Below are 19955 nucleotides of genomic sequence, written 5' to 3'. Positions count from 1 at the left end.
GACTGTATTTCACATTTAGGCAACTACTTTTAATGGTTTAAATCAACCCAAATATTCTGAAAATATAGTTTAACTGATTATATTCAATCTGATCTTGCTAAAAAATTGCCAAATGGAGCATCAACACTGGAGCCAGTTACGTGGCAGCTAGCCTAACGAAATCAAAATAGCACTGACACTTTTCCTTCTCTTGGCAATAAAACAGTGGGCATTTTTAGACATTTTTCAGACACTTTCCAAAGTATAGACATCTGTCGTTTATATTTCAAGTTTCTCCAAATATAGAATATAGTGTCATCCTTCCAGACTGGGTAGCAAAGATTACTCACTAAATGACTACTTTCTTAACAAGACTCCATGAAGGCATCTGACAAGGTCTGTCTCGACATTTCTATACATACAATGGAGAAATATAGTTAGAAGATAATACCCAAAGTAGATTTATACCTGGGTGAATGATTGTACCTACAAAATCAGTTTCAACATAACAGGAGCCCTCTGGTGGCAACTACAGAATTCTGTCTTGTGTTAATCCATGATTTTCAAGATGTTAACGAAAGTAGGTTGATCACAATTTTTAAAATGAAGCAATACCAAAGACAGTGAATCCATTGATGACAGGGTCAAAATCTACCCAATGACTACATTATAAAAACAGGCCAAATATAACAAGATAAGGCATTTTTAAAGTGATAAATGTACATTTATATGTGTAGGTTCAGACAATCAACTCTCATGAATAAAGATCTATGCTCAAGCAGTCCCCTGCACCACTATTTCTAACAGCATGGAGACAACCTAAACATCCATCCATAAGCGGACAGCTAAATAAATTAAGGGGATAGAGTATACTTTGTAGCAACAAAAAGAAAAACTACAGTTGACTGAAATAATAATCGGAAGAATATACACGATAAATCTTGGGTGATAAAAGTAGTTTAAGCATTGTATACAGAGACTGTTCCCATTCCTGTTTTGGTTTTGAAAGAATTCCATGTGTGTATGTTGATTTTCATACACACATTATGTATGTGTTTGTACATATAATAGCAACATTTGAGCACTTGCTGTGTACCAGACACAATTCTACAGGTCCATTATATTTATTAACTCAATCTTTTCAGAGACACAGGTACACATTCGTATCTCTGTATTTTATTTAGGTACAGAAAGTAAGCAGTAGACCAACAATGTAAAAAGGTACCCTCGTATCACACTACCACATGGTTACTGGGGTGGAGAAGGTTTTTCTTATATATTTCTGCATAGTTTAAAGGTTTTTCAGAAGAATGTAATATTTCTTAAATTCTAAAAAGGAAACGTGGCCAAGATAGTAAGTATGAGAAAAATTGCACAATATAAGTCAATGTATGATGGAATAATTAAATGGGATAGGAGACACAGCGCTGCTACTTCCTAGGTAAATTACCTTGAACAATTTACTTAACTTTTGAGTCTTAGTTTCCCAGCGTACTACAGATAATCAAAACTATTTGCAAAGTAATATGGGTTAAATAAAGTAATGCATAACCATGTCAAGCCCATACTTCCTAGTACACAGTTGGCCTACGTCCGTAAACACTGCTTTTAACAGAGAAACAACACAAAAAAATCACTCTAATCAATACAGGTAGACCACACTTGTCCTGAAGAGCACTCAAATGCAGAGGCTCGGAGAGGCCAGAAAGGAGAAGGACATGGGAAACACAGGAGGAAGGGTTGAAAGAATTAGTGCAACTTGCCCTGGAAGTGATGTCTTAGGGGAAGATTAGCAGCTTAAGTAGTTATTAACATTAGAGAAAATGTTGACTTTTTCTGTTTGGCTGTGATGGACAGAATCAAAACCAAGGTATAAAAGTTACAGTTAAAGGGAAGGGGGATCAGATTTGAGTGTAAATATATAAACCTTGTAACAGTTACAGCTGTTGAAAATGGTACCAAGTTGCCCAGTAATGGAGTTGTTATTCTTGTCAAGTCATAGCAAGCTCTACAACCTCTGTTTGCCCCATGAGAGAAAGTACATGGAGAACGCACCAGGTGCACTCCAGAGGAGATCCATGCTTGCAGAGGAAGGATAAAGTAGATTACTCCTGAACTCTCCTGTAACTTTAAGATTTATACGATCTATGGCATTCAAAGGCACTCTGCAGTTCAAAAAGTCTATTAGTTTAGTAGCTACAGTCATCTTTCAGTGTCCATGGTGGACTGGTTCCAGGACTCCTGCAGATACCAAAATCTGAGGATGCTCAAGTCTCTTACATAAATTGGTATAGTATTTGCATATAATATATGTATTAATACATCCTCCCATATACTTTAAATCCTCTCTAGATTACTTACAACATCTAAAACAATGCCAATGCTATGTTAATAGCTGTTATGCTTATTGATATACAATACAAAATTTGTATTATTTTTTGTTGTATTGTTATTTTTCCCAAATATTTGTGATCCTCAGTTTGTTGGATCTGCAGATGCAGAACCTGTGGACAGAGAGTTGTAGTATTGCTATTTTGACTAGTAAAACTATCTGGCTATTCTCATTTTTATAGATGAAGAAACAGTTCCCAAGGAAAGAAAATTTGCCTGTATAGAATCACATAAACACCAGGCCAGAGTAACAACTCTCCGACCCTTAAGACGTATATTCCAAATTTTGCCAACTAGGAATTCACTTAATGGGCATATTGTAGACATGCAGATAGATAATTTACTATAAAATTAATAATTTTTACATGTTTATCATACATGGTTTTACATGTTTTAGAAAAATATTGATAAAATATATTTTTAAATTAATTTTAAGTATTCCATATCAGCACAATCTTTCATTTGGGTTCAATGACACATTTAGCTTGAGTAATATTCTGGTTCCACATCTAAGCTAATTAATTAATATATTTTCATTTACATCAATTAGAAAATCACAACTCATGCACTGTACAGACTGTTGGTAACTGTTGCCAAAGTGTTTTGTTCTACTAAGGAGTACAGATATTTCCACCAAGGATGAACCCAGATATTATGGAAAAATTTACTAAACGCCTCGCTTGGAATTTATTGGAAACCTAAGTTATCCTTTAAGGCTGGGAGATGCAATGTTTCGAATTAAGAGAAGTGGGAAATACATTCTTCACTCATTTATTGCTTATATTTACCTCCAGTTGTTACATATGCCCAACATTTATGCTTCCTTGATGAAAATCATACATGCTAGTAAACAGTCAGATCTTAGTGATCCAGTCTCAGCAGTATTATCCAGTTTTAAAAAATTCTATTTCTTATTTCTGTCATTGAGCAGGAAGAGACAGATTCAGTCTGAAAAGAGAAAAGCCTATGCAATATGCCATCTGTCTAAGCCAACTGATTATCACAGACATGGTCTTTACTCACATCAAGACCATGAAGAAATATTTTATTTCATACCTTATTCCAAAAAGATCTCCTCAGCAGCTAGCACAACTCAATGGAGAAAAGCTGAGCTATTTAATTGCTGAGAATCTATTTACACAGCCCAGTGGAAAATACACATTCAGTGATGGAGTTTTCATCCTGCTCTTGGTGGAAGAAGTGGAGGGAGGACGAGCATTAGCAGAGTGGCATCTTCCTTGCTGCCTACTCAGCTGGTGCCCTGTCATTAGGAATGTCTGGGAACCTTTTGTTCGTTATCAGTGCCTTCCAAATAAACAACAAAAAGAATCTCTCCTGAAGCGAAGGGTTTCAATGACAAAAATTACAGAAAGTCACTGAACATTTCTCCCTCATGTGTTAGACATATTCTAAGGACTGATTCATATTCTACACAGTGAATTCAACAAACTATAAAGTGAAATATTCATTCACACATGACTGCTCTTCCACATTGCATACCCCTGATATTATGTCACATGCAACACAGTATTTGATCAACGATTTTGCCAAAAGCTTGTTCCTCTTTCCTTTTGAATATGTTTGCCATCAGTTTTGAGGCTGATGCAAATTTCTCAGCAAATCTACTTTTGCTAGGATGAATGTAACTATGAATGATGCCTCTGAGGTTTTGTTCTATATTGTGGGTCCTTAGTAACAAAATTCATCAATTTCACCCTGGAAAACACTATTTTGTACTTGATCTGGGAAGACTCAACCGGTTTACTGGAGAGGCCACTGTACTCTGTCTGAAAATGACTCAAAAGCATTGGGGGTTTTATGCCCCTGTTTGACAAAGTTTCATAACAGAGAAAGGACTGGAGACCACGGACAAATAAATCACCTCCCAAGTAAAATTCAGTTTTCAGAAAGTCATTATGATACTTTCTATTTACAATTTTTCTTTTTCTGTGACTTGAGTAAAATTATCAACCTGGCAGATTAACTGGTCCCTGGATGTTAAGATTCACATTTTATAATGACACTGGGTTTCCATTCACTATTTATGCTTATGTTATTTTGAGCTGTAGTTTTTCTTATTTTTGTCACTCCTTTTATACTTCAAAGAACCACTTCTGAAGTACTGATCCATTCTTGTGAACTGGATAAAGAAAACAACACAATAATAATGACCCAAAAAGGCAAAGGTTAACAAAAGTAAACAAATAACAAACCCCAGTATGCTTACTATGTGCCATGCACTATTTGAAAGATTTCAATTACCTTAACTGATTTACTCTTCATAACAACCTTAGAAGGAGGTAGTATTATCCCCATTTCACAGATAGAGAAACTGAGTTGTGACTTCACTTGCCCAAGATCACAAAGTGCCAGGAACTGGGGCCAGGCTCTTCTCATGCTCTAAACCCTCTCAAACAAGGAGAAAGCCTGCAGAGATCAGTGCCTGTTAGCTCCATCAGGGGCCTCACTGCAATAACGTCATCCCAACCCCCTCACAGCTGGAATCTGCTTAGAGATGTCAACAGCTGGAGGCTCTCAAAAGTCACACTCCCAAGTGATGGCTGCCATCCTGCATCTTATGTCAAGGGGGAATCACACATTCCCCTGGCAGGTTGGTTCTGTGTTACATGACCTACCAAGTTACTCCCTTTATTTTCTTCTTTCTGTTGTTGTTCTCTGTTTCTAATCAATGGATTAGAAATCAACCAGACAGACATCTAGAAAACTCGCAAATATTTGGAAATCAAATTAGATACTTTAAAATAAGCCACGGATGAAAGGATTCATAAAAAGGAAATTAGAAATATATTTATTCAGCTTCAATAGTTTTTGGAGAACAGGTGGTGTTTGGTTACATGGATAAGCTCTTTAGTGGTGATTTCTGAGATTGTGGTGCACCCATCACCTGGGCAGTGTATACTGTATCCAATGTGTAGTCTTTTATCCTTCACCCCCTTTCTCTCTTCCCCCCTGAATCCCCAAAGTCCATTACATCCTTCATATGCATTTGGGTCCTCATAGCTGAGCTCCCACTTACAACTGAGAACATACGATAATTGGTTTTCCATTCCTGAGTTACTTCACTTAGAATAATGGTCTCCAGCTCCATCCAAGTTGCTGCAAATGTCTTCACTTTGTTCCTTTTTATGGCTGAGTAGTATTCCATGGTGTGTATATATACCACATTTTCTTTATCCACTCATTGATTGATGGACATTTAGGCTGGTTCCACATTTTTGCAATTGCAAGTTGTGCCGCTCTAAACATGCATGTGCAAGTGTCTTTTTCATGGAATGACTTCTTTTTCTTTGGGTAGATGCCCAGTAATGGGGTTGCTGGATCAAATGGCAGTTCTACTTTTAGTTCTTTTTGATTACATGTTACTTTTGACCTCCTATTTTACATGAGACTTTAGCTTCCTCACACAGACTCTCCTCCCCCATGCTGCTAATATAAAATAATTTTGCTTTCAATTGATAGTCACTGTTTTCATGGCTACGACTATGGTATGTAATGCTCACAGCAGAGTCTGTAGTGCACTATGAGTGTATTTCCTTTCTCAATAACTCTGTTTCTCTTGGAATTATAACTTTGTTCATAGTCTCTTGGTTTTCTACTTTCCTATTACTAATGCATGCCCAAACCTTCTGACACAACTATAAAATCCTCTGTACAGAACCCATGAAGTGGCTACTCAGTTGGTCCTCCTGTTCCCTGGACCCCTCGCACACAGCCATTCCTTCCACAGGCCTCTGCCTACCTGGCAGCTGATTGCTAGGCCATTACAGAGCTCTGTGCCTCTCACCATCCTGGGAATTCCCTTTGCCGCCTTCTTGTGCTGGATCTCGTTTCCTTCATCACTTGTCTTCCTCTTTATTTTGCTCCCTCATTTTAGTGGAGTATATCCTTATAGCAGCTAAATAGTTTATTTTAGTCCTTATGGATCTAAAATGTCTTAGTTCTACTCTTGTACTTGACTGTTGGGCTAAGCACAGAACCAGGCTGGAACTCATTTACTCATTTCCCCTCAAAAGTAGCGTGCAGCTTTATCATTAGGAATTCCAATGCTATTTGATTCCCGATCGTTTAAATCAAACCTCATTTTCCCCTCTCTGGATATTTTTACTATCTCCCCTTTATCCCTGGTGTTCTGAAATTTCACAATAAAGTGCCCTGGTGTGAGTCATTTTAAAAAATTGTTAATGTAATTCCAACAGAATATATACTCCACAATGGCACGGGTTTTTGTCTGCTTCCCCCCAACTCCTGTGCCTCTAGTGCACTGGACACAGCCTGTCCTCTGGTAGGCCCTCGGCAATACAGGTAGAATAAAAGGCAAAACACTCCTGTACTTGCTGCACCCTTTCTATCTGGAGGTACATCAATTTCATGAATTACTTCTCTATAACTTTCTGCCCACTACTACCTTTGTAACTCATATTAGTTGTGTGTCAGACTTCCTGAATTGATTCCCAAATTTCCCAAATATTCTTTTCCCCCCCTAATTGTTCTACTTTTTGAGGGATTTTTTTAATCTTAAGAGTTGCTTTAATCTTTTGTTACTAAATTTTAGTTTTCAGGAGTTCTTTCTTGCAGGCCTAACACTGGGTTATTGGGAGTCCCATTCATTTTACTGGAGGGAGCAGAATCCTTACCCTTTGCTATCTGTAAGGTCTTTTTCTCTCCATGTGGTTGATTTCCTCAGAGAAGAATACTCAAACCTCCTGGGGATGATACTGGTCCAGTTTCCAGTGTTCCAGGAGCCAAGCAAGGGGAGACTGCCAAGATCTCACTACTCAGCACAGGGATTTTCACTTTGAAAAATCCCCATGGGTTCTTGCTTTCTCGTTATTTTAAGAAAATATGTATAAAGATAATGCAGTGGAATACAGGGAAAAACAAACATGGTCATAATGTCATATTGTTCTTAGTGACCCACTTTACAGAGAAGGCAACTGGGTCTAATCAGATGGGGGCAGGATCCAAATCCAAGTATCCAGGCTTCAGCCTTAAGCTCCTCCCCACAGCTACTCTGCCTTGGGGACCCACATCCATCCAAAGCTAGCATTCCACCTGAGCCTGAGCATCAGCATCTCTTTACCACCTAGTCCCCTCTTCTAGAGCTACTCCGTTTCCTCTTCACTGGCTTCTTAGGTTGGCATTCAAACATGGCCTGTCTTAAAGATCTCCTCTTGCTCCTCATCTCCTTCCACTTACCACTACAGACTAACACAGCCAAACTCCTTGAAAGAGTAGCCTTCCTGTACTGTCTCCATTTCGTTACCCCCTCACTCACCAACCATCTAAAATATGGCAATTCACCCCCGTAACTCCAGCGAAACTATTCTTGCTAACATCACTAACACACCCTTGTCTGTAATCCAGTTCACTCTTTCACTTTTGGCATCATCCTTGTTGCCGCCCTTTCCTTAAGCCCCACATCCAATCATTTACCCAGTTGGTCATTTCTACCTCCTACGCATCTCTGGAGTCCATCCCCTTCTCTCCTGCTCCACCGTCAGGCCCCCAATCGTCTCGCCCCAGGATACCCTAACAGCCTCCTATCCTAACAGGTCTCCTGCCCTCCAGTCTTCCCCTCCACACTGCACCCGAGTGGCAGTGCTAAAACACAAATCTGATCGTGTCACACATCCCTGCTGAAACTACTTCTGTGTTGTCTCACTGCCCTTGAAACAACATTTCAAACTCAACACAGCTTATCAGGCCTTCATGATCTGGCCCAAATATCTTAATGAATAAGGGACTGGAAGTTCCAGAGGGGTCAGTGACTTGTTGCCATTGTTGGCTCACCAGCAGGGGAGGCTGAGTTTGAACCTGGGTCTTCATCTCCAAATCCTACTCTTTTCTGCTACTGATAGATTATTTCTTTCATTGTCTACTTCACATTATCCATCCTCCTTGTCATTTCTATCAATAAATGTAACTAAGAGTTGATTATGGATGAAAAAATGTAGACTCCGGGAATTTGCTGAAAGTCACACAACAGCCACGACTCCCCCTGAGCTCTGTGCTCTCACTGCTTCTCTATAGGACTTCCCAAATCACCAGTGCTTTGAGGGGTCGTGTCCCTTCACAAGTGCACGGGGCTTGGGGAAGGACCACAGGGCACTGAACTCAGAAGACCTGGGCTCCAGTCTAGTCTGTATGCATATCCACAAACAGGATAAACACGAGGCTTACTCTGTTTGCCACTCAGAGCTCTTGTGGAAATCAAACGAGAATAGAAACAGGAAAATACCTTACAAATATGTTGTAATTAGTATTAATAAGGGCAGGTTTAAAAATAAAGGTCTAGAAGAGCATGCTTAAACAAATAGTGCATTATACAACATACCTACTTACTCTAAAAAATCAGTTCTCATATGTTGGTAGGACTATCAAACTCAAATAACTGATAGTAAGTCAAAGTTAGGAGACATTCTCTTGGAAAGTCCAGGAATTTTTAAAAGCAGATATTCTAAGATAGCCTCTTCTTGAGGACTATTTCCCTATTTTCAATTCCAAAGAATGAACACATATTCATCTTTCTAGACTTTCTAGACTATTTAAAACTCACAAAGGCAACTGTTTTGCACTTTTGAAAATGCAGAGAGCAAGACAGGCAATAAATATCATTTGTGGTTTAATAATTAATGTTTTTCATTATTGTAGCCCTTTTACAAAGATGAATTTATACTTTAAGATCTCCAGTTCACTAACACATAATTAGCATAAAAAGGCCTCTCTGAAAAATGTGATAACATTTAGAATTAATTCATGCTTCTAATCAAACCCAATGAAATAAACATTTTTCAACATTAACAATAAAGTATGTTTAATTTACTGCTTGAGTTGGTTTAATCACATTAAGGAAGTTTTCAGCTACCTTCCTACCTGTTACTCTTCTAACCTCTTTTATCTCTAGAAAAGTATTGTTTTTCTAGTTCACTGAACAAATCCCTTCATGTCAACCTTAAGATAACTTTAACCCACAAATCCTCCTGGTTAAACATCTCTGTCAAATATGTTCGTGGGCCCGGAATCTGCCACTCACCTGGCTTTTAGATACAAGCTTCGTGTCTCTGTACAATTAGTTTCATGAACTATCTTAGTAATGAATTAATTTTACTCCAAATTCAGTGCCTGAAATTTAGAACAAACCTTATTACAAATAAAATCACAGTAAGTCTACACAACCTAGTGAACCCTTCCGTCAAAAGTCAGGAAACCCAACAAAAGTTACTTAAGAGCACGGAGGGATGAGGGTTTTATTACGACAGCGGCAAAATCATTAGAGAGATGGATTAAGAACCCTAAGCATCTTCAACTGCTATTACCACTGCTAGAACTGCCTCCTAAAAATATTTATGACAAGAATCTAAAATATACCTAATAGATTTTTTGGATGTATTACTAGAAGACTGAAATCAGCAGGAATTCTAATTAATGCAGTTAATATAAAACAGCAATTGACATCAAATGTTGGGTAAAATGAGATTTTAAGAACTTTAATCTCTTCCCCTAAAGACAGTAAATGAAATTCCTCTGTAAAATATAATATTTTAAAAGTCAATAGAACTGCAAGAGGCATATTAACTCAGCAGAGTTGGTTATTATTAATTATAACTGAATACCTACCAACTTCTGCAGACAGAACTGACTGACAATAGGTTAAGTCAAAGTGGTAGGCTTTTAAACAACTAAGGAGATTTTCAGATTCTAGATAATTTTCTATTCAAGAAAATTATTCTTAAGCAAAGATAAATAGAATTAAATCAGGGCCTTAATATGCCCATTAAAAAAGAATCATATAACAGCAACATCATTTATCTTTTTTTAAAGACATATTGTCCATAATTCGAGGATGAATAAGATCTGAGTTAAAACAGTATGCATGAAAAAGCTCAGGGTTGGGGGTAGGAGGAGTAGGGAGTGGGGAAATAAGAACTGATTGACTATTAGTTCTATCAACCATAATGAATGGTGCCACAGAGCTACACAGAAAGACACAAACAACATGAAAAGAAGTATCTGGTCAGTCCACATGCTCTGACATGGTTAGGTCATATCTGGAATAGTATGTCTAACTATGAACATGCAGTGTCTGAGGAATGGACACACTAGATATCAAATAGAGGGAAATAACCAGCAATTATGATGCTTGGGGATGGAGATCTACCTCAAACCATATTGCCCAAGAAGCAGCTAGAGACACCGAGGGAAGAGGAAGCTTAGTGGTGGAGGATGGAAGAGGCCCAAAATACATGAAGCCACATGGGAAAGGGAGATTCATCTGTGTTGCTTCAAAGAACAGAATATTAAACAATGGGGAGAAATTAATGGAAGAGATAATTTAGTTCCACCTAAGAAAGAAAGATCCAAAAATTAGAGTTGTCTGAGTAGAATGGGATGCTGAACAAGTGAATACTGAATATTAAGCAAGGTCTGGATGCGTTTCTGCCATGGATTCTGTGAATCTTCCTAGCCCCTGTAGTGGAAAGCAGACAGGCTAAATAAATAATTAATTGATTTCTTAGTAATTAATTGAGGATTTCCATTTCTGGGCGTTTGTCTAAGTAGGCACTCTGACCAATTCTACATAAATTCTCATACTGAAAACTAAAAATGCATACAACGTTAAAAACAGGTCAATAATAAATAGGACCTGACTGGTGAGTAAGGAATATTAGAAGTCAAAGCTTAAGTGAGGGCAGGAATCTCAAGAAGCAAGGAGGGGACATTTGCTAAAGGGGGACAGAATTTTCCTTTGATTTCCACAGTGTTGTGAGAGTGCTAGGAGCAGGGGGAAAAGCCCAGGGGCTGCCCAAGATGGAGCATCTAATAGGGCATCCCAAAGGACCACAGCCTCAGTATTTGGAAGTAAACAATTAAACTGACACCTCCGGAGTACAAAGAAAGTTGCCTATCTCAAATCTTGGTACAAATAGAACAGGGAGAGATCCATGCACCTCCAGGAATTCATAATCACAAGCCAGCACTTCTAAAAGTTTGTGGCCAGAAATAACTTGAGGTCCAAAAAACCCCAAGTTGAAAGTTGACTTTCCAATGCTCCCCAGGGAAGGGGAGGGTGGTGGCTCCACTCACCTGGGAAAAGCAAAGGCAGCTCCTCTCTGGAGGAACCTACCCTTAACTCCTGTCTCAGAGAATTACCCCAGATAGGCTTCCAAGAAATATGAACTCATAATAAAAAAATAAAAATACAAAAACCAATGCACCGTGAGTAAAAGTCAGCAAAAAGAAGAGAGAGTAGAATCAGAACTGTAAACGCTTTAGCTACTGAATTTATCAAAAACAGGACTGAGACTAAAGGCATGCATATGCATGCATCACACACACAATACTCAAAGCCAGCTAGAAGTCTGGATATGCTGGAATCTCATTCACTCCTGAGAAGCATCCTAAGATCACAGCTTTAGAGCTGCTGTAAAAGTTATTACATAAAGTGTCATTAAAACCTGAGAATAAAGACCTCCTCCAGGTATTCATGACATGACAGCTTATCTCTGCACAAAGAGCCATAGCTAGAATAATGCTATGTGGGTACCAGTATATACACACCTCTCGACATGTGCTTTAAATCAACTCCAAGTATGTTTACTTTGAAACATACTAGAGTAATTAAAAGTGGTCAATTTAGAAATTAAAAAACAATTAAAAATTCTATTAGTTTCACAAGAGTTAAACTTTAAAAAATCAAAACAAAAATTTTTTAAATGACATATTTTTAAAGTGATAATTTTTTTAAAGTAATAGTGGGGAGGGAGGTGAAATCCCACTAGGACCAAAAGAGAAACAAAAGAAAATGTCAAGGACCAACAGTTAAATTATTTTATGAATTTGATTCCTTGTTTTTACATAGATAATGAAATTGAATCAAAAACCACTCAGTGGAAATCTAACCTCACCATCTAGGTTATGCCTTTGTACCTAAATGTATGCAGAAATGCCCTTCTCTTCCCTGTCTTCCCCATGGTTTACTAACAGGGATGAGCAACAAGAAAATTGGGCAGACAGCTCCTCTGCAGGATAGATGCTTATGTATTGGAAATAATATAAGGAAATGAAAATATCCATCTTCCATCCTTCTATAAAATTGAAAGATACGGATTTGCCATAAACACCATGTTCTACAAACAAGTATTGCTTGTACCACTATAGCCCTGGATGGCCAGGCTTGGACTGCATGACTCTGGCAGGGCTGGCCCCTGCATACAGGTGACCACAGCATCACTGGCAGTCTGAGACTAGGAAAGTTAGGCCAGCAGCTCTAGGCCTGGCTCTAAAAGGTGACCTGAGCAACAAAGAAAGATGCCACCCGTTAGTGTAGAAGAGAGGATGAAAGCTCAAGATGTCAACTGGAGTTCACAGGAGTGAGCCAGAGTTCTGAGACTGAGTTTCTCCATGTTCCTTTAAGAACAATGTGCATTTTCAAAGATTTCTGTGGAAGTCCCCAAATTTTGGGGGGATATATCTTGACATTGTAGTTATAATAATCTTTTTTCTTTAGGCCTTTGTATTATTTACTTCTCTAGCAGGTAACATTTTATTCACCACAGTATTAACTTTTTTTTTTAAGGTGGTTCTAGTAAAGGAATATTAACTATTAGGTTGGTGCAAAAGAAATTGTGGTTTTTGCCATTAAAAGTAATTATGAAAAACACAATTACTTTTGCATCAAGCTAATACTAAACTTTGAGGTAGAGATGACAGTTTTTTCCTGATATACTTCCTAAGCCTTGTTTTAGTTTTCTTAGATGTGAAACAAACGTAACACCCTCAGAAAAGAAAGTGAAGTAGTAGGAAGGAAAAGGCTTCCATGCAAAGCTCTGTTGGGAAGATCAAACTTCTTAGTCCCTGTTACCAGGTTTGGGCAATTTAAGCCCCTGCCAGCACCCACAACCAGCCCTCCATCCCCATGCTATGCACAAGTGGAACCAACTCCATGCTCCACTGCCTTCTTCACCTTCATTTCCAGTTTTCCTACAGATTAGCGCAAATACACTCACAGGCCTCACCAGGCTTCACTTTTTACATTTTTTAAAAAAATACTTTAAGTTCTAGGGTACATGCGCACAATGTGCAGGTTTGTTTCATATGTATACATGTGCCATGTTGGTGTGCTGCACCCATTAACTCATCATTTACATTAGGTATATTTCCTAATACTATCCCTCACCCCTCCCCACAACCCACGACAGGCCCTGGTGTGTGATGTTCCCCACCCTGTGTCCAAGTGTTCTCATTGTTCAATTCCCACCTATGAGTGAGAACACGTGGTGTTTGGTTTTCTGTCCTTGTGATAGTTTGCTCAGAATGATGGTTTCCAGCTTCACCCATGTCCCTACAAAGGACATGAACTCATCCTTTTTTGTGGCTGTACAGTATTCTATGGTGTATATGTACCACATTTTCTTAACCCAGTCTATCACTGATGGACATTTGGGCTGGTTCCAGGTCTTTGCTATTGTGAATAGTGCCACAATAAACATACGTGTGTATGTGTCTTTATAGCAGCATGATTCATACTCCTTTGGGTATATACCCAGTAATGGGATGGCTGGGTCAAATGGTATTTCTAGTTCTAGATCCTTGAGGAATGGCCACACTGTCTCCCACAATGGTTGAACTAGTTTACAGTCCCACCAACAGTGTCAAAGTGTTCCTATTTCTCCACATCCTCTCCAGCACCTGTTGTTTCCTGACTTTTTAATGATCGCCATTCTAACTGGTGTGAGATGGTATCTCATTGTAGTTTTGATTTCTCTGATGGCCAGTGATGATGAGCATTTTTTCATGTGTCCGTTGGCTGCATAAATGTCTTCTTTTGAGAAGTGTCTGTTCATGTCCTTCGCCCACTTTTGATGGGGTTAATATTCCTTTATAAATTTGTTTAAGTTCTTTGTAGATTCTGGTCAGATGGGTACCCTTGGTCAGATGGGTAGATTGCAAAAATTTTCTCCCATTCTGTAGGTTGCCTGTTCACTCTGATGACAGTTTCTTTTGCTGTGCAGAAGCTCTTTAGTTTAATGAGATCCCATTTGTCAATTTTGGCTTTTGTTGCCATTGCTTTTGGTATTACAGTCATGAAGTCCTTGCCCATGCCTATGTTATGAATGGTATTGCCTACGTTTTCTTCTAGGGTTTTTATGGTTTTAGGTCTTACGTTTAAGTCTTTAATCCATCTTGAGTTAATTTTTGTATAAGCTGTGAGGAAGGGATCCAGTTTCAGCTTTCTACATATGGCTAGCCAGTTTTCCCAGCACCATTTATTAAATAGCGAATTCCTTCCCCATTTCTTGTTTTTGTCAGGTTTGTCAAAGATCAGATGGTTGTAGATGTGTGGTATTATTTCTGAGGGCTCTGTTCTGTTCCATTGGTCTATATCTCTGTTTTGGTACCAGTACCAAGCTGTTTTGGTTACTGTAAACTTGTAGTATAGTTTGAAGTCAGGTAGCGTGATGCCTCCAGCTTTGTTCTCTTGGCTTAGGATTGACTTGGCAATGTGGGCTCTTTTTTCGGTTCCATGTGAACTTTAAAGTAGTTTTTTCCAATTCTGTGAAGAAAGTCACTGCTAGCTTGATGGGGATGGCACTGAATCTATAAATTACCTTGGGCAGTATGGCCATTTCACGATATTGATTCTTCCTATCCATGAGCATACAATGTTCTTCCATTTGTTTGTGTCCTTTTTTATTTCGTTGAGCAGAGGTTTGTAGCTCTCCTTGAAGAGGTCCTTCACATACCCTGTAAGTTGGATTCCTAGGTATTTTATTCTCTTTGAAGCAACTGTGAATGGGACTTTACTCATTATTTGGCTCTCTGTTTGTCTTATTGGTATAGGAATGCTTGTGATTTTTGCACATTGATTTTGTATCCTGAGACTTTGCTGGAGTTGCTTTCAGCTTAAGGAGATTTTGGGCTGAGATGATAGGGTTTTCTAAATATACAATCATGTCATCTGCAAACAGGGACAATTTGACTTCCTCTTTTCCTAATTGAATACCCTTTCTTTCTTTCTCCAGCCTGATTGCCCTGGCCAGAACTTCCAACACTATGTTGAATAGGAGTGGTGAGAGAGGGCATCCTTGTCTTGTGCCAGTTTTCAAAGGGAATGCTTCCAGTTTTTGCCCATTCAGTATGATACTGGCTGGGGGTTTGTCATAAATAGCTCTTATTATTTTGAGATACGTCCCATTGACACCTAGTTTATTGAGAGTTTTCAGCATGAAGGCTGTTGAATTTTGTCAAAGGTCTTTTCTGCATCTATTGACATAATCATGTGCTTTTTGTCTTTGGTTCTGCTAATATGATGGAACACATTTATTGATTTGCATATGTTGAACCAGCCTTGCATCCCAGGGATGAAGCCAACTTGATCATGGTGGATAAGCTTTTTGATGTGCTGCTGATTTGGTTTGCCAGTATTTTATTGAGGATTTTTGCATCAATGTTCATCAGGGATATTGGTCTAAAATTCTCTTTTTTTGTTGTGTCTCTGCCAGGCTTTGGCATCAGGATGATGCTGGCCTCATAAAATGAGTTAGGGAGGATTCCCTCTTTTTCTATTGATTGGAATAGTTTCAGAAGGAATGGTACCAGCTCCTCTTTGTACCTCTGGTAGAATTTGGCTGTGAATCCTTCTGGTCCTGGACTTTTTTTGGTTGGTAGGCTATTAATTACTGCCTCAATTTCAGAGCTTGCTATTTGTCTATTCAGGGGTTCAACTTCTTCCTGGATTAGTCTTGGGAGGGTGTATGTGTCCAGGAATTTATCCATTTCTTCTAGATTTTCTAGTTTATTTGAATAGAGGTGTTTACAGTATTCTCTGATGGTGGTTTGTATTTCTGTGGGATCAGTGGTGATATCCCCTTTATCATTTTTTATTGCATCTATTTGATTCTTCTCTCTTTTCTTCTTTATTAGTCTTGCTAGCGGTCTATCAATTTTGTTGATCTTTTAAAAAAACCAGCTCCTGGATTCATTGATTTATTGAAGGGTTTTTTGCGTCTCTGTCTCCTTCAGTTATGCTCTGATCTTAAGTTATTTCTTGCCTTCTGCTAGCTCTTGAATGTGTTTGCTTTTGCTTCTCTAGTTCTTCTAATTGTGATGTTAGGGTGTCAATTTTACATCTTTCCTGCTTTCTCTTGTGAGCATTTAGTGCTATAAACTTCCCTCTACACGCTGCTTTAAATGTGTCCCAGAGATTCTGGTATGTTGTGTCTTCATTCTCGTTGGTTTCAAAGAACATCTTTATTTCTGCCTTCATTTCGTTATGTACCCAGTAGTCATTCAGGAGCAGGTTGTTCAGTTTCCATGTAGTTGAGCAGTTCTGAGTGAGTTTCTTAATCCTGAGTTCTAATTTGATTGCCCTGTGGTCTGACAGACAGTTTGTTATAATTTCTGTTCTTTTACATTTGCTGAGGAGTGCTTTACTTCCAACTATGTGATCAATTTTGGAATAAGTGCGATGTGGTGCTGAGAAGAATGTATATTCTGTTGAATTGGGGTGGAGAGTTCTGTAGATGTCTATTAGGTCTGCTTGGTGTAGGGCTGAGTTCAAGTCCTGGATATCCTTGTTAACTTTCTGTCTCGTTGATCTGTCTAATGTTGACAGTGGGGTATTAAAGTGTCCCCCCACTTTACTGTGTGGAAGTCTAAGTCTCTTTGTAGGTCTCTAAAGACTTGCCTTATGAATCTGAGTGCTCTTGTATTGGGTGCATATATATTTAGGATAGTTAGCTCTTCTTGTTGAATTGATCCCTTTACCATTATGTAATGGCCTTCTTTGTCTCTTTTGATCTGTTGGTTTAAAGTCTGTTTTATCAGAGACTAGGATTGCAACCCCTGCCTTTTTTTTGTTGTTGTTTTCTATTTGCTTGGTAGACCTTCCTCCATCCCTTTATTTTCAGCCTCTGTGTGTCTCTGCACGTGAGATGGGTCTCCTGAATACAGCACACTGGTGGGTCTTGACTCTTTATCCAATTTGCCAGTCTGTGTCTTTTAATTGGAACATTTAGCCCATTTACATTTAACATTAATATTGTTACGTGTGAATTTGATCCTGTCATTGTGATGTTAGCTGGTTATTTTGCTTGTTAGTTGATGCAGTTTCTTCCTAGCATCAATGGTCTTTACGATTTGGCATGTTTTTGCAGTGGCTGGTACCAGTTGTTCCTTTCCATGTTTAGTGCTTCCTTCAGGAGCTCTTGTAAGGCAGGCCTCGTGGTCACAAAATCTCTCAGCATTTGCTTGTGTGTAAAGGATTTTATTTCTCCTTCACTTATGAAGCTTAGTTTGGCTGGATATGAAATTCTGGGATGAAAACTCTTTTCTTTAAGAATGTTGAATATTGGCCCCCACTCTCTTCTGGCTTGTAGGGTTTCTGCCGAGAGATCTGCTGTTAGTCTGATGGGCTTCCCTTTGTGGGTAACCCGACCTTTCTCTCTGGCTGCCCTTAACATTTTTTCCTTCATTTCAACTTTGGTGAATCTGACAATCATGTGTCTTGGAGTTGCTCTTCTAGAGGAGTATCTTTGTGGCATTCTCTGTATTTCATGAATTTGAATGCTGGCCTGCCTTGCTAGGTTGGGGAAGTTCTCCTGGATAATACCCTGAAGAGTGTTTCCCAACTTGGTTCCATTCTCCCCTTCACTTTCACGTACACCAATCAGAAATGGATTTGGTCTTTTCATAGTCCTGTATTTCTTGGAGGCTTTGTTCGTTTCTTTTTACTCTTTTTTCTCTAAACTTTTCTTCTCGCTTCATTTCATTCATTTGATCTTCAATCACTGACACCCTGTCTTCAACTTGATTGAATCAGCTACTGAAGCTTCTGCATGCGTCACGCAGTTCTCGTGCCATGGTTTTCAGCTCCATCAGGTCATTTAAGGTCTTCTCTAGGCTGTTTATTCTGGTTAGCCATTTGTCCAATATTTTTTCAAGGTTTTTAGCATCTTTGCAATGGGTTTGAACATCGTCCTTTAGCTCAGAGAAGTTTATTATTACCGATCGTCTGAAGCCCACTTCTGTCAACCCGTGAAAGTCATTCACTGTCCAGCTTTGTTCTGTTGCTGGTGAGGAGCTGCATTCCTTTGGGGGAGAAGAGGCACTCTGGTTTTTAGAATTTTCAGCTTTTCTGCTCTGGTTTCTCCCCATCTTTTTGGTTTTATCTACCTTTGGTCTTTGATGATGGTGACGTACAGATGGGGTTTTGGTGTGGATGTCCTTTCTGTTTGTTACTTTTCCTTCTAACAGTCAGGACCCTCAGCTGCAGGTCTGCTGGATTTTGCTGGAGGTCCACTCCAGACCCTGTTTGCCTTGGTATCACCAGTGGAGGCTGCAGAACAGCAAATATTGCAGAACAACAAATGTTGCTGCCTGATCCTTCCTCTGGAAGCTTCGTCTCAGAGGGGCACCCTGCTGTATGAGGTGTCAGTCGGCCCCTACTGGGAGGTGTCTTCCAGTTGGGCTACTCAGGGGTCAGGGACCCAATTGAGGAGGCAGTCTGTCCGTTCTCAGATCTCAAACTCCGTGCTGGGAGAACCACTACTCTCTTCAAAGCTGTCAGACAGGGACGCTTAAGTCTGCAAAAGCTTCTGCTGCCTTTTGTTCAGCTATTCCCTGCCCCCAGAGGTGGAGTCTACAGAGACAGGCAGGCCTCCTGCGGTGGGCTCCTCCCAGTTCGAGCTTCCTGGCTGCTTTGTTTACCTACTCAAGCCTCAGCAATGGCAGACGCCCCTCCCTGAGCCTTCTTGCCATCTTGCAGTTCGATCTCAGACTGCTGTGCTAGCAATGAGCAAAGCTCCGTGGGTGTGGGACCCCCGAGCCAGGTGTGGGATATAATCTCCTGGTGTGCTGTTTGCTAAGACTGTTGGAAAAGCGCAGTATTAGGGTGGGAGTGTCCCGATTTTCCAGGTACCGTCTGTGACGGCTTCCCTTGGCTAGGAAAGGGAATTCCCTGATCCCTTGCGCTTCCCAGGTGAGGGGATGCCCCACCCTGCTTCAGCTCACACTCCGTGGGCTGCACCCACTGTCCAACAAGCCCCAGTGAGATGAACCCGGTACCTCAGTTGGAAATGCAGAAATCACCCGTCTTCTGCATCGCTCACGCTGGGAGCTGTAGACTGGAAATGTTCCTATTCGGCCATCTTGGAACGCACCTAGCCATTTTTTAAATCTTAACGCAAATTGAGCAGGTGAATTTTTTAATCCAGTTTTTAAAAAATGTTAAGTTTATAATCGTGTATTTTCCCATAATAAAGTTACTGAATATTTTTGTCACCTAATTATAAAATACATGATTAACTGTGAACAAAATAAAAATAAATAAAAGATATTCAACTTAGGTATCCTTGAAAAAAAATTAGGCCTTTATAGATATATAGTATAGATCAGAAGTCTAATTCTCCAGGGTTTTAAAAAATTGTTTCTTTTTCCTTCCAATAGCTATGGATCTACATATAGGTTCCCAGAGTGGCACTGATGAGTGGCTGCATCATGCTGAAAAAGGGAAAGATGAACCACAGCAAGATAGATCAGTATGGCTGACTCCAAATAATAATGTT

General features: G+C 39.4%; 1 protein-coding gene across 1 annotated transcript in view; it reads right to left on the bottom strand.

Moving 5' to 3' along the window:
• The window catches only part of PELI2 (pellino E3 ubiquitin protein ligase family member 2), a 183020-nt gene that overhangs the window by 53119 nt on the left and 109946 nt on the right, over positions 1-19955 (bottom strand). The window lies entirely within an intron of this gene.

Source organism: Pan paniscus, chromosome 15, assembly GCF_029289425.2.
Source record: "Pan paniscus chromosome 15, NHGRI_mPanPan1-v2.0_pri, whole genome shotgun sequence".
NCBI lineage: Eukaryota > Metazoa > Chordata > Mammalia > Primates > Hominidae > Pan > Pan paniscus.
Note: the sequence above shows the minus strand (reverse complement) of the source record. Positions and strands in the feature narration are given on the sequence as shown.